Here is a 16,302-nt window from a genome sequence, read left to right on the forward strand (position 1 = left end):
AAAAGCGTGAATGACCATCCCGAAGTGTTGCCTGGAAACAAATGCCACAAGTGATAAAAAACAGATTTCACCACTACTGCAATTTGACTGTCCAATTTAAAATCTCAATCCATCTTAAAACCATGATTAAGAATAACTGGTTTAAAAGATACCTCCAGGGGTCCCAAAACAACAGAGGAGGACTCACAAAGGTCCAAAAACCACCACCTCTGTTTTGTTTTCATTAAAACTCAGGAAATTCAGGGCAAGCCAGGCTTTAATATCTTCTAAACACACCAAGAGCCGTTTCAAAGACTGACCATACCTCTGACCCACCGGCAGATAAATCTGACAATCACCTGCATAGCAGTGAAATAAGATCCCATATCTTCTGAAAATAGTCCCTAGAGGCAGTGAATATAAATAAAACAACACAGGCCCCAAAATGGAGCCCTGTGGGACGCTGCATGCTAAAGGGACTACAAAAGATTCAAAGCCATCAACATACACAGAAAATGACCTGTCTGTCAGATAGGACCGGTTCCCCCAATGTAATCACTTTGGTGGTTATATCAGTTAATGATGAGTGACTGCTCTTGATGCAGTGCTGTCTGAAGGATCAGAGATCATGGGTGTTCAGCTTTGGCTTGCTCCCTTGCCTTTATGCACTGAAATTTCTTTTTGAATCATTTAATGAAATTATGCACTGCAGAGTGAGAAATATGTAAATTCCTTCCAGTCTTTCTTTGAGAAGCATTGTTTTTAAAGTAAGTCCCTTCGGCTGCTCCCGTTTGCACTCGGGGTCGCCACAGCAAATCCAAGGAGGATCTGCATGTTGAATTGGCACAGGTTTTACGCCGGATGCCCTTCCTGACGCAACTCCACATTACATGGAGAAATGTGGCAGGGGTGGGATTTGAACCCGGAACCTTCTGCACTGAAACCAAGCGCATTAACCACTTGGCCACCACCCCTGTCCTAAGCATTGTTTTTAAACATTTCAATAATTTTCTCACTCATTTGCTGACAGACTGAAGATCCTTTGTCCATCTTTGCTCCTCAGAAATTCGGCCTTTTGTGGCTGACGCTTTTGTTTCAAATCATGATTACAATCACCTGTAGACATTACCCATTCAAAATAACATTATTTATTTAACTAATTAAACATCATTACTAGTCCTAAATTCCTCCAGGCCCAACTTTCTTGGAATGTGTTGAGAGCTGCAGGCCTGAAATAGAGGAATTCATGCGTATCTATATAGGGTTGCTGAAATAATAACTGAAATACCTCGAGTTCACATGATCTGCAATTGAATGAAAGTCAAAGTAAATGTAAAAAAAATCACTGTGTGTATGTGTGTGTGTTGGGGGGGGGGGGGGGGCAACTTACATTTTCCATAAAGTCCCAGCTTTTTCTGATTTTGGGTTGTAGAATAGAAAAACAAATTTGCTTCATGGATTGATCTGGTGCATCAAGGTTAACCAACTTATCAGTATGTCCTCATTATTCACGTTTTTAATTTACCTAGTTATTTGTTTTTGATTTATTGTATTTGTTAGGGAAAAACCCACGAGACAGTTAGTTAGGACCCAAAATGCAGAAAACAGGCCAAAGTACAAAAATATAATGATTTATTGATATATACTGTAAATAAAATAAACCAAGAAGCCAAGCACTGGAGGAGGGAGAGACCGCTGGAGCACACAGGAGATAGGAAAGTCACACCCAAACACAGTTTGTCCGGAACCAACTCAGAACAGGACCAGGTGGCACAATTAAGCTGACGGAACCAGGAGCTCTGAGGACGCAAGAAACAGAGTAAGTTTACAACGTTGAAACATGGGACAGAAAGTGCTGCAGAGACGAGGCCGAGGAAACTTGGAAGCAACTGTAGTTTCCGGCGTCTGAGAGCGTGACGAGAAGAGGTATTTGTACAGGACGTTGATGAGTGTCAACAGGTGAATCCAAACAGTTCCACAGGTAGATTCAGCAGACACAGAAAGGGAGGGGGAGTGACGCAGAACCAGCAGCCAGGTGCAGCAAACAAAGGCAGCATAACAGTATTAAGAACCAAGGCGGAACAGACTCATTCACTCACTGTATTTTAAATGGTACCCACCAAAGTTTTTCCAAACCTGAGGAACTTTTGAACTGTAATTTTGCCAAACTACCAGCTAGTGGTGCTACACTCAGCACTACGGAATCTTTAAGCAGAAGCAAACATAACACGAGCTCTGCTTTTACAGCATCAAGGCTGTAAATGAAAGACTCAACACATCTATCAGACTGAAGAAACATCTTTACAACTGTTTTTACAACAAGCCGCTAATGAAGCAAATTCACCCATTTTTCCAAAGCTAAAGGTGATTTTTGCAGTAACAATGTTAAATGTGGTATGCGACTCTTTTATATGATAAACTGAAATCGTAACAACCTGTTTCATGTGAATGTGTTTTGAAAGAAAAAGGCTAATTCCCCAGCAAAGGGTGTTGTGATCAATCGGAGCTGATAAGGAACTCTCCACACGTGGATAATGTTTGACAGGACGCCTGAGGTGACGGATCAAAGGTCTGTTGTTCTTTCAGATCCTCAGCAGGATTCAGGTGCGACAGAATCTGGTCAGGTGGGTGTCGCTCATTGTCACCTTCAATAGATCTTATTAATAAGTACAATCTATTTTGTGATAAACCTGCACGTGTTTAAAGGCTTTGTAAGTTGTCCTGCACAAAGGAGCCTGTCGTCACCACCATGGTGGAACTGGCCTTCTACCCAGCAGTGGCGCTGGTCTATTTTTTTGGCGTGATGCAGGCCTCAAAGGAGGACCGTGTGGAGCTCGATGACTGGGCATCGATCAACGTGTTCTGCTTGTTTGTGCTGGTGCAGCCGCTGTGTCTGGTGCTGGGAGGATACACGGGCATGGCCACATACCTCCTTACTGCTCTAGTCTCCTACAACTTCCTGCCGTGGAGGACGACAAAAGGAAAAGATTTAAAGAAGAAGACAAAGTGAGATGCATGGAGACAAACAGACCCTGCATTCCAACAGATTTTATACTTTGACCTGGAAGCAAAGGCTTTGTTAATAAAGTTTGCATTCAGAAATTATTTTTATTAAATCAAGGAATTCATCAACAAAAACCTGGACAGAACAGACAGATTTTATTCTTGACATTCTGCTGATTGTTTTTATTTTGACATTTCTGCTCATGCTGATTAAATTCCCCAGATATGTTGTGAAAATAACAGATTGTATCTTGGTTATTCTGGCACATAAACACTCCCACACACACAAAATAATTAGCACACAGACTGAAAATTAAGTGTTTTTAATTATCCATGCATGTTCATAAGTGAATGTGGATACCTCAGATGTGGCCTGGAAGAGTGTCATGTGTGCAAGCAACAACCTCAGGTGCTGAAAATTGAAGCCTACATTTTTATTTTTATTTAATTTTTTTATTTACCCTTTATTTTACCAGGGAAGTCCCACTGAGATTAAAAACCTTTTTCAAGGGAGCCCTGGCCAAGATGCAGCAATAAAAATACAGTTACAGTATAAAAAATAAATTAATAAATTAATTAAAACAAGTACATGTGAAGGAGGCTGTCTCAAGTGCTCTCAGTCTGGCTTTAAAGTAATTTAATGTGATCAGTTCTGTAAGTTTCCAGTCCTTTTGCAAAGTGTTCCATGAAGACGGGGCAGAGAAGGTGAAGGACCTTTTTCCAGTTTCAGTGCGGACATAAGGAACAGAGAGTAGTAAATGTTCATTGGAATGCAAACCATAAGAATCAACACTTCTCTGTGTGATTAAGTTACAGATGTACGAGGGCAGTAATCCAAGCATGGCCTTATAAATAAAAGTATACCAGTGGATCAACCTCCTGGTGGACAAAGAAGGCCATCTCACTCGAGAATACAGTTCACAATGATGAGTCAGGGTCCTACAGTTCGTAATGAACCTCAAGGAAGCATGATATACAGTCAATCTTTCTTAGGCACTGAGCTGAAGCATTCATATATAACAGGTCTCCATAATCTAAAATAGATTAAAAAAAAAGTTGCAGTAACAAGGCACTTTCTAACCTCAAAAGAAAAACATTTATTTTGAAAGAAAAATCCCAGTTTCAATTTAAGTTTCTTCACAAGATTCTCGATGTGGGGTTTAAAGGTAAGAGTGTCGTCAAGCAAGATACCAAGATATTTGTGAACCACCACAATTTCATTTCCCTCAAGCGTGGACACTGTAGGGGCAGTTTGAGGACCTTTTCTAGAATTTGAAAATAACATGAGTTTAGTTTTGTCAGAGTTAAGGACAAGTTTTAGCTGCAGCAGTTTGTGCTACACCACATCAAAAGCTTTTTGCAAAGATTTGACAGCATTGACATGGAAGTGTTATTACCTGCAATTCCTGTATAAGGCCAGTTGAGGCTGGTTCCAGCAAAGCAAGTCCATTCATTTTTTAAATCTGCTTATTCATGTTTAGGGTCATTGGTGGAGCGTATTCCAGTGGCCATTAGTTGGGTACACCCTAGACAGGCCACCAGTCCTATCACAGGGTCAACACATATAGACAATCAAACACATTCACACCTACAGTCAATTTAGAACCGCCGAGATTGCATGTCCTTGGAGATGTGAAGAAACCGGAGCACCTGGAAAGAACCCACACAAAAACATGGGGAGAACATGAAAACTCCACACAGAAAGGACCATGTCAGAAGCAAACCTGGGACCTTGTGAACCAGGATTGCCAACCACTAAGCCACCACACCGCCCCAAAAGTAAGTCACTCCCTATAGAACAAGTGAAGCCAACTCAAGTGTAGGAGCATGTGCTTGTCCTGCACGTTGCCACATCCATGGCACCACAGAAATGCCTTTGGTCCTGGATGGCAACTTCCCAGACAGAAAACCATTTCATCCCCATCTCACAAAAGTAATCACCTGTCTGCCACAGCCAGGTGAAACATGGCATCCCATTGGCCTTCTCCAGCCACTGGGGTTTACAACAGTGAGCTACCTATGCACTGGATCATGCACAGAGAAATGTGTCACATGGCCAAAATGTTGAAGCTGATGCTCCCTCACAATGCAAAGGCAAATCCTCACGAGCGGCTGTTAAAACAACCAATTTTACAGCAGATAAAAAAACATTTGCTCCGAAAAACATTTTTGGTCTGTATAGCTGCTATCCACAACTATTGAGGGGAATTTTTATGTAAGTAAGTGAGTTCCTTCAGCTGCTCTCATATTTTCACTCTGGGTCACCACAGCAGCTCTCAGGTGGATCTGCATGTTGATTTGGCACAAGATTTACACTGGATGTCCTTCCAAAACACAACTCCAGATTACATGGAGAAATATGGCAGGAGTGGGGTTTGAACCAGGGACCTTGAAAGCACACTGAACCGAACTGCAGTAACCACGACCACCCTGCTGTAAGTCCCTTTGGCTTCTGCCTTGTTTTTCCACTCGGGGTCACCATTTTTCCATGTTGAATTGGCACACGTTCTATGCCAGATGCCCTTCATGATGCAACTCCACATAATCAGATCTACGTTTTCTTAGTTGGAGGGCAGCTAACTGGTTGGCTGATGGTTTTTAAGTTAGCTGAAAAGCAGTTAGAGGATTAGTGGAACTGTGCCCACACCACTGAGTATCCTTTATAAATCCATGTGTGGGAAAAGGTGCAAGCATGGTCTGTGTGTGTGCACAGTTTGTAAATCAGGCCCCAGATGTATGAATTTTGTAGTGTAATTTAGCTGACATTTGTCTTTAAAACAAGCAGGGGTGGTGGCCAAGTGGTTAATGCGCTTGGTTTCAGTGCAGAAGGCTCCTGGTTCAAATCCCACCCCTGCCACATTTCTCCATGTAATGTGGAGTTGCGTCAGGAAGGGCATCCGGCGTAAAACCTGTGCCAGTTCAACATGCCGATTCACCTTGGATTTGCTGTGGCGACCCCGAGTGCAAACAAGGGAGCAGCCGAAGGGACTTACTGTCTTTAAATTTACACCTTTGAGCTCCTTTGGTTGTCATGTCTGTTATTTATGGTGATGAAGTGATGTTTTGCTGTGATCTTTCCAAGAGAAGCTGTAGTCTGCTCATTAATCACAGCCCAGAGTGTGAACTGTGAATAATGTTGAACAAATCAATCGATTCCTTCTTCTCCACTTGAGTAAAGATTTTATTTTACTTTAGAACTAACATGTCATTATTGCAATGCAAATGCCTTCTTGTTTATTTCATCAGTGTCTAACGTTCAGAAAAATTGTTTGACAGGATCTGACTCCTTTATTAAACAGTTATTGTTAAATCAACTAGTCAACTGTCCCTTAAATGCACAACTTTCCAATTAAAATGCTACCATTTTACTTTCGATATTAGAGAGGAATTCATACAAGAATATTTTGTGGAACCGTTTCAATTCTCTCAGGATTTGACTGAATTTCAAACACCTTACAGTTGCAGTGTGTCTGATTAAGCAGAACAAGAGATTGATGGCACAGCGAGGAAGAAGAGACTTACCGAACCTTTGTAAAGTGTCATGAAACAAACATTCACATGGAATTTCAGGATTCATTATATGGAGACAGCAGATGGAGCACATACAGCTGGGCCATGCAGGGATTGTGCATGGTTGTTTGTGAGTGGCATCTTGAATTGGTTTTCGCCTCCTCTGAGGCGTTAATGGGCGTCGTACATCATTGTGATTCTGTCTCCCGCTGCAGCTGGGACAAGTGCAGCTCGAAACAAAGTAATGATCAGAGTTTGTGAAGGAAATTAAGATGTACAAGTTCTGAGTCTGTATATTTACCCTTGTAAAAAAAACTAAAAATAAAAAATAGCTGCATGGGGGCGGGGTGTGTGAAAAATATCCATGTCATCTCATTCAATCCATTACAATGAATGATAAAAGATGTCAGTCTGTAAAGTGAAGGTTGATTTTATTTATTTCTTTTGCTGCAGTAACTCAGTGGGATAAGGAGTTGGGCTAACAATATTTGGACAACATATGTCATCTAGCTTGTCCTAGTCCACCCAGATATAATTGGGTGCCATGTAGAATACGGACCACGTGAAATATGTACTCGGAGCCCATATTCTACAGTGGTAAGTGGACCCTCCCGCAAAATATGGACTGTCTGGTTGCATGATAAGGAGTCATTACAAAGGTTCATGAATAATGCTGTCAAACTGAATACTGCTACTGATAATGGTATCAAAAGAGGTTCCACTTGACATAACAATAGTCCTTTCATTGTCTACCACTTATCAGGGTCCAGGGCACGGCGATAGCAGACAAAGCTGCTCATCGCACACTTTGGCCACACCCTCGGACTCTACTTTAGGATTCCCAGGGTGTTCCCACACCAGATCCCTCCAGTGTGTCCTGGGTCTTGCCCGGGGCCTCCTCCCAGGTGGTTCTGGCTGGAAAACCTTCCTCAAGTGATGACCAGGTGGCATCCTCACCACATGCCAGAACACCTCAGCCGGCTCGTTGGATAATCAAACTTTTCACCCTGTCCCTGATTGTAAGCCCAGATACCCGATGGAGAACAGTCATTTCTGCATCTAGTGTCTCTGACCTTGTTTTCATTCATTTCCCAAGACTGATGACCATAGGTGCAGATAGGAGTGTAAATCAAGAACCTTGCTTTCTGGCTCAGCTTTTTCTTTACTATGACTGTCCAGTATAGCGTCTGCAGGACCACAGACACAGCCCCGATCTGTTTGTCAAACTCGCACTCAATCTTGCCCCAGAGAGTTGAACACCTCCACTTGGGGGAATAAGTCTTAACTGACAAAACAACAATAATAATAATAAATTTCATGGTTTTAATTAATAATAACATATTGTGGCATTTGGAGATTACCTTTCATTGCTATGCTGATGATACTCAGTTATACTTGCTGATAACTGCTGGTAATCTCATCCACATATGTAAAATCCTTAGGAGATTGCCTTGCATCAGTGAAAAGCTGCATGTCTAGCAATTTCCTACTTTTAAACCCTGACAAGACTGAAATGATGGTTCTTGGTCCAGTGAGATATCGGTATCAATTTGACCAGTTAATGCTTTTAAGCATTTTTTATGTTATACCGTATATATGTTTATGTTATATGTTATATTTATGTTATATTTTACATTCTTAAACAAAACAGTAATAATACCACACTCATTTTGCACTAATCATAAGGTTAGGATGCTGTGCCCTCCAAAAGTATTGGAACACTTGGAATTTCACATATTTTGTTTATGCCATTTTAAATACAAGAAATACAAAAAAAAAAAAAAAAAGAATAAAAATTTCTAAAATTATCTTCCTCTAACGCAAACTGAAAGCAAATCTCTAAAACTTGATAAAACCTGTAAATAATAATCAGTTTTATTGCCAGTTTTCCTCAGACAAGTCAGGGGATGGAAACATGAACATTTCCAAGTCACTGAATGTGTCTTGGACTTTATTTACATCAATTATGAAGAAATACAAAGGTTTCTTTCACCAAAACATCAAATCTAGGCTTGGACCTCAGATGAACTTTCTGTCAAATTGTAGGTGGACTTTCAGGTCTTCTTTTTAAGAAAATTCTCCTCTACACCACTTCATCAGGAAGCTGGATTTTATATTTTTAATTAATTTATATCAAGCTGTTGAGATTTGCTTTCAGTTCGAGTTAAGGAAGATAATTTTAGACAAAAAACGTATTTAAAATGGAATAAACAAATTAAAATATGTGAAATACCAAGTGTTCCAATACTTTTGAGGGCAACTGAGAAACACTGAGGAGCAGCAACTTACATCTGATATATAGTGCAGCAGATAAGAGAATATTTAGAGTGGAATCCTGCAAATGGTGATACAAGCATCAAATTCAGCACAACTAATCCATAGACATGAACTCTTTGAGAAAAAAAAACTGATTGGCCACTTGAATTTTCAATAGGCAGCCAGGTAGGGGTCAATTGAAGAATTACACAGAGGTCAAAATTAAAAGATGCTCCAATCATATAGAAAACTACACTACATTATTTGCCTGATCACAAAGATTCCAAAAAGGTATAGTTTGGATAATCTGTGACTGAATGTTATGGAGTTATGAGGTAAAAGCAGCAAGAATGGTGACAAAGGTCAGTTTCAGTTTGTACAGGGGTCAAGAGTTAAAGTTGCTCCATTAATTTTGCTCCAACTGTATTTGTGCTGAATTTGATGCTTGTATCACCATTTGAAGGATTGTTTCAGTTATCTGCTGCACTAATAAGCCAACAGAACCAGCTACTGTCTGTTAGTTTAAACGTGTATATAACGCAACCTGAATTAAAGGAGAAATGCTGCTTTTAACAACCTGGACAACATTTCTGGCATAAAATATGGTCGTTTTTACTCACCGGTATAAGTTTGGTGTGATTAGAAGTCCATAGTTCAAACGACATGTTCAGTTCAAATCTGACGCAAACATTTTTCTTCTTCTACTAAGGTGGATTAAAACTTTTTGAGGTACACAGCACAAACTGCTGGACAGGAGGAACCTAGCAGTCAGTGTGACTCACTAATTTCAAAATGTAGGTCTTTCAACCAGACGTGTGGTGCCATGACATGTCAATCATCTGTGTCCAATCAGATTTCAGGGGAGTCCAGTGAAACCCCAGCCTCCGCTCTAGCTCCATCCATGCCAGGAAGTGTTCAACATTTGACATTTTCTGTTTCACTGTGACTGAAAATTTGGCACTTCCTGTTTGAGTGTGAGCTTGCCACTGAGTTCCCGTGAGATTCCATGGGATCTCGCCTGTCAATCCAGAAAGTGTTTGCCATTTGAACATTTCCTGTTTTACTATGGATTTGAAATTTGGCACTTCCTGTTTAGGACACCCTGTACCATAAGCGAGCTTCGGATCGCTGTGCACGTTTTGCTCGTATTAGCTCATGTAAAGGCAGGCATTGCATCCAGCAAGTGGCAGACATGCCTATAGGACATTACACAGACTAAACAAAAGTTGCTTTTGTGATTAATCTAGTGCTTCAGCATTCAAATTTTAATCAATTTTTCCTCACTATGCGCTCTTTTAAGTTGGAGATTCAAGATGTTGGCATTCATTCAGCTTTAGCTGTACAAATCCAACAGTGTCACCACTGTTATTGGGGTTGGGGGGGGGGGTTGTGGTTCTTTTAGACAGCCTAAGGAACAGAAGGGTGCAGAACCAGTGCTGCTAACAAAAAGACAGTAGGCAGAGTTGACAATTCTGCAATTTTGTTTGGGAGTGATGAGAATGGACATGATTGGGAATGAGCTTATAAGATGTGGGACAGTTGGGAGACAAAATCAGAGAGGCAAGATTGTTATGGTTTGGACATGTGCAGAGGAGGGACCCATCTATAGAGAGAAAGATGCTGAGGATGGAGCCACCAGACAGGAGAAGCAGGAGGACAAAGAGGGTTATGGATGTGGTGAGGGAGGACATGCAGGTCTTTGGTATAACAAATGGTGATGCAGAGAACAAGATGAGATGAAGACATACTGCTGTTGAAACCTGTAACTTGAGCAGCCCAATGAAGGAGAAGGAGCAGACATGGGACTTTGTGAGGAAGTTGATTTCTTTTTGATTAAACCACATACAAAAGTGAATATTCAATAAGTGCAGTGTTACCTCAGACTAGAATTTCATTGCACCTGAATTCACAAAGAGCATCTGCTTTCAATTTATTGAATCAGTCATTTATTTACATTATTTACAGTTCAGAACTTTGACATGGCTTAGTCACATGCATCACCAAATAAAAAAAAAAACTGTACAAATTTACACTCATTTAAAAGAGGTGTAGTCTGTGCAATAAAAGGCACAAATGACCTTTGACCCTGCATTTTGAGTACATATTTCACAGATAGTGCCACATGTCACGTGACCTCATTGTAAAAACATGAAATTTACTGTCAGCAGCTACAGAGGAAAGGTGTGAGAGAGAGAGAGAGAGAGAGAGAGAGAGAGAGAGAGAGAGAGAGAGAGAGAGAGAGAGGAGAGAGAGAGAGAGAGAGAGAGAGAGAGGAGAGAGAGAGAGAGAGAGAGAGAGAGAGAGAGAGAGAGAGAGAGAGAGAGAGAGAGAAAACCTTTCCATCAGCAGCCTTCTGTGTCTAAAAGTGACACCACACCCCTCAGCAGCCTGGAGCAAATTCATAAGCCATTTCAGCCAGGGCCATAAAACGAGCAGAGACGAGATGCAGCTTCATCATCTGACGAACAGAATTTCACAGTCTGGACAGAGAACAAGCGACACTCCCCAGGATGGTTCAGAAAAGCTTACGTCCTAGACGTTCTATTCCTGTAAGGCGATAAAACCTGGTGGCAAAGGCACGAGGCTAAAACTGGAAGGCTGACTAGGGTTCCTCTCTGTGTAGTCACTAGCTGGCCAGGCTGGGCTCAGGTAATATTCATACCATGTGCTCTGACACTGTTTACAGATAGTTTTGCTTTGGCCAAACACTTTTCAGCCACATGGTGCATTTGTAACAGTAACTCTGGGACATAAAATACATTTTGTTTTGTGTGTTTTTTTCCCCCACTTAAATGTTTTCCTGCTATTCAAATAGAATGTAAAAGACACACAAACCACTGTACTGAGCAAAAGTTCCAACACACGCATACAAGTTCTTTTTGAATGTGGGTTCCATCAGTATCTTGATAACTCTGAAGACCTTTTGGTTTAGGCCAAGAAAGTACTTCTGCTAGATCTCCTAACGTGTACCATCTATTGGTTCATTCACACACACTTGTTTATTTCTCATTCTCCTGTCCTTTCCAATCTGATAACTGAATAACCACATTAGAATTCACTTTAAAAACTGACTTGACACATTATTCTACTGATGGTACATTGCATCGATGTGAAAAGAAAGAACAGAAATCATCCTCATGACTGGAATGTTGGGATATGGTGGCCTAAAGCGGCCAATGCTTGGGACAAGCCAACACGAACTTAAGATGACTTAAGAATAGGAGTGATTTCTATATCACATTGGCTGCTGGTTCCACACTTAAAAACCAGATCAGTTTGTAGAAAGAAACAAGTTTTCATGACTACTGAACATAACTCTCAAAAGAACCTAACATGAACAGACATCCTGACCATGACATTGCACGGTCATAGCCTTAATCCCCTGACCACAGAGAAAAATCACAAAGATGCACTCGTTAGCCAAATGCCTTGCACGGCAGCACCCTGACATTGATGTGTGAGATGCAAGTGTCTGCATCGGAAGGAAAAATGCTGCATATAATGCCATCCACAGCAATAGGTTTTGTAATCACTCCATGCCAATGTGTCTATTTGGAAGTTGTGCAACTGATATTGGCAGCAGGAATTACCGCCATGTGCAACTCTACCTCAACACTACCTACAGTTATTCCGCTGCTATAACTGCTCCTCATCACAACAAAATCATTGTGAAAACCTGTGAAAAACCAAGCAACTTTGCTGATCACAAAGTTTATGTACAAGACGACAAAAACTCACTGTGCAACAATATCCTTTTTCTTTTGATTTTGCAATGAAACTGTTGGAAGCTTTGCTCAGCATGTATTCATTGTGGTTTTTCCATTTACAAAAGCATTTATCCTGATGAACATATTAATTCTAATAGTTGATTGCTGCAGGAAAAACAGACTAAGAGATTATCCTCCAATTTAATTTCTTAAGACTAATTTGTCAAATGTCTAGGGGACATTCAGAGTATTTACAAAGGTGGGCATGCTGCTCTGTTAAAATTCTTATGTACAGTGATGTAAATAAGTATTTGATCCACTGTCCACTTGTACGATTTTTAAATAATTTGCATTTTATTGCATGAAATAAGTATTTGATACAATAGAAAAACAGACCTTAGTATTTGGTACAGAAACCTTTATTTGCAATTACAGAGGTCAGATGTTTCCTGTAGTTCTCAACCAAGTTTGCACACTGCAGCAGGGATTTTGGTCCACTTCTTCATACAGATCTTCTCCAGATCTTTCAGGTTTCAAGTTTCAGCTCCCTTCAAAGATTTTCTAGTGAGTTCATTTCTGGAGACTGGCTCGGCCACTCCAGGACCTTGAAATGTTTCTTACGGAGCCCCTCCTTAGTTGCCCTGGCTGTGTGTTTGGGGTCATTTTCATGCAGGAAAACCCAGCCACAACCCATCTTCAATGCTCTTACTGAGGTAAGGAGGTTGTTTGTCAAAATCTCATGATACATGAGCCCATCCATTCTCCCTTCAATACGGTGCAGACGTCCTGTCCCCTTTGCAGATAAGCACCCCCCAAAAATGATGTTTCCACCCCCATGCTTCACAGTTGGGATGGTGTTCTTGGGGTTGTTCTCATCCTCCAAACATGGCCAGTGTAGTTGACTTCCTCAGAATCACCTTTACTCCACAAGACAAGATCTTGCATGGAGCCCCAGACTGAGGAAGACTGACAATTATCTTGTGTTTCTTCCATTTTCTGATAATTACGACAACAGTTGTTGCCTTCTCACCAAGCTGCTTGCCTATTGTCCTGTAGCCCATCCCAGCCTTGTGCAGGTCTACAATTTTGTCCCTGGTGTCCTTAGACAGCTCTTTAGTCTTGGCCATGGTGGATAGGTTACAGTGTGATTAATTGAGTGTGTGTAAAGGTGTCTTTTATACAGGTAACGAGTTCAAAAATGTGCAATTAATACAGGTAAAGAGTGCAGAACAGGAGGGCTTCTTAAAGAAAAACTAACAGGACAGAGCCAGAATTCCTGCTGGTTGGTAGATGATCAAATACTTATTTCGTGCAATAAAATGCAAATTAATTATTTTTAAAAAAAATCATACAATGTGATTTTCTGAATTTCTTTTTAGATTCTGTCTCTCACAGTTGAAGGTGGGAGGTGATGGTCTAGTGGTTAATCATTGGGCTTGAGACCAGAGGATACTCAGTTCAAATCCCAGCCTGACTGGAAAATCACTAAGGGCCCTTGGGCAAGGTCCTTAATCCCCTAGTTGCTCCTGGTATGTAGTGAGTACCTTGTATGGCAGCACCCTCACATCGGGGTGAATGTGAGGCATTATTTGTAAAGCATTTTGAACGTTTGATGCAAATGGAAAAGCGCTATATAAATGCCGTCCATTTAAGTGTAGCTATGATAATTACAGACCTCTCCATTATTTGTAGGTGGGAAAAGTTGCAAAATCGACTTGCCTCACAGTAGTTTTCATGCGTCTAAAATGGACTTTAAAGGGGCTATTTATTTATTTATTTGTTTTTCACATATAGCAATAATGAAACTACCATTAATACCTAAATCTACTAATACATAAACCTACCTCTTTCTCCTTTACAATATGTTCATCCTCATGTAGGACTGAGACTCTGTAAACTAAGTCTAATGCTCGGCTAAAGACATACCTGGGAAATGGATGACAGAGTTTTCCCAGCAGTGTTTGACCAAAGTGCATTTAAATCTTAATTTACACATTTTTCTGCTGAGGTCACACAACAACCATGTTGTCATTGTACCATGACCGTAACTCCCCTGACAGTTAAAAAATAATAATAAATAAATAAAATCATGATACAGCTATTTACATATCAACTAAATAAAATGGTACCGAAACTGGCAGTGGTACAAGCATCTGCACTGTGGGTGGACTTCTCAATGCCAAATAATTCAGGGCTTCTCCTTCAGTGTATTAAATCATGTATGCAAGCACTCCAGATTTGTGCCATTATGATTCATAAATAATTCATTGACTGTCAGTGCTCATAATCCCAACAAATGGTCAAAGCTTAAGTTTCAGACAACACTCACTCAGGTAATAAACATACAAGGATAAATAACTTGCTCATTTAAACTGCCATCATTTGAGGGTTCAATGTGTTAGCACCATTTAGTTCAGACAACAGTCAGCAAATGAGGTGCTTCAGAGGGCATAGTAAGATCTTCTCTTGTAATGACCTGGACCTGCGATAAAAGCTGTTTCAGTGTTATCACATACAAGTCACCAGTGTGAGTGGGGATGATTTGTCTTAGTTGGCACAGCTAAGTACACATTGTACAGTGTATTTCCCTACTCACCACATTTTGTACCATTCACTTAATTTTTATAAACACCCTATACAAAAAAACATGTTTTGTAGACAATACAAACAAGAAAACAGTGCATCCTCTCAGAGTTGTAAAACTTTCAACTTTGGCCAGGTTGTGAAGTTATTTAAGATGTGTACATTTGTACAGTACAGTACATAAGATTCACAGCCCTTTAAAAAGTACTCACTCCCTTGAACCTTTGCATGTTTTTATAGTCTCCCTTGCACCCAAATATCAAATCCAATTTTGTTTTTAACCCTCTGGGGCCGATGCGTCGTATACTATGGCTGAGATCAAGCTTTACTAAATTATACGTAACTTTTTAATGATATGAGAGAGAAGCTTTTTTTGAATTATTTTTTGCTGAAAGTTAACTCCACGGACTTTCGAGCCAGCCGTCCATCTTTGTACTCCTCATAGAAGCTGTGTGATGACGTGCGTAATGTGAGTGTCCAGTCGGAATTGGTTCACCGTCACATGGTTTTCCAAAATCCAATCGTAGGGCAGACTCACCTCACGTGATTAACCAAAGATTGTTTTTAGGAGTGATGTATTACTAGTTGGCCCGTCTGAACAGCTCCCTGGCTGCTGGCTCCAATGCGCCCTGTGCTATTACACACAGCCATCAGTGAAAGTGAGCAGACAGAGGGCCTCTGATGGCAATCTCACGTGCTCAAACAAAGAGTGTGTGAGTATCAGGATTGCTCCACTAGTTTTCCTGTGAATGTTACTGGATAAGCCTGTGGCAAGCTCTCTCGCTCTGGCGTAAAACACTGTTTACCATATCAATGGAGCGAGGGGGGAAGGGCCACTCCTCAAACTGTGAATGAGCCTCGAAGTGTGAAAGTTGCTTTCGCAGTGCAGCCACAGTCAACACACACTGTCAACTTCATAGAAGAAGTTTGTGGTGTGACCTTTGTGTAATAGCAGACAGAAATTTCTTTGAGATGAAGACAAACAAAACGCATAGACCATTTTGTATATATTGTTCAAAATGTGCATTTGTGTTTATTGTTTGAACCTTTCTGTCATACAGTCTTTTACACAAGAGCCCAAATTACCTTTATAAAGTGTCAAAACAGTTGTTTATTATACAAGCCCTGGCAAAAATTATGGAATCACCGGCCTCGGAAGATGTTCATTCAGTTGTTTAATTTTGTAGAAAAAAAGCAGATCACAGACATGACACAAAACTAAAGTCATTTCATATGGCAACTTTCTGGCTTTAAGAAACACTAT

Source organism: Thalassophryne amazonica, chromosome 3, assembly GCF_902500255.1.
Source record: "Thalassophryne amazonica chromosome 3, fThaAma1.1, whole genome shotgun sequence".
NCBI lineage: Eukaryota > Metazoa > Chordata > Actinopteri > Batrachoidiformes > Batrachoididae > Thalassophryne > Thalassophryne amazonica.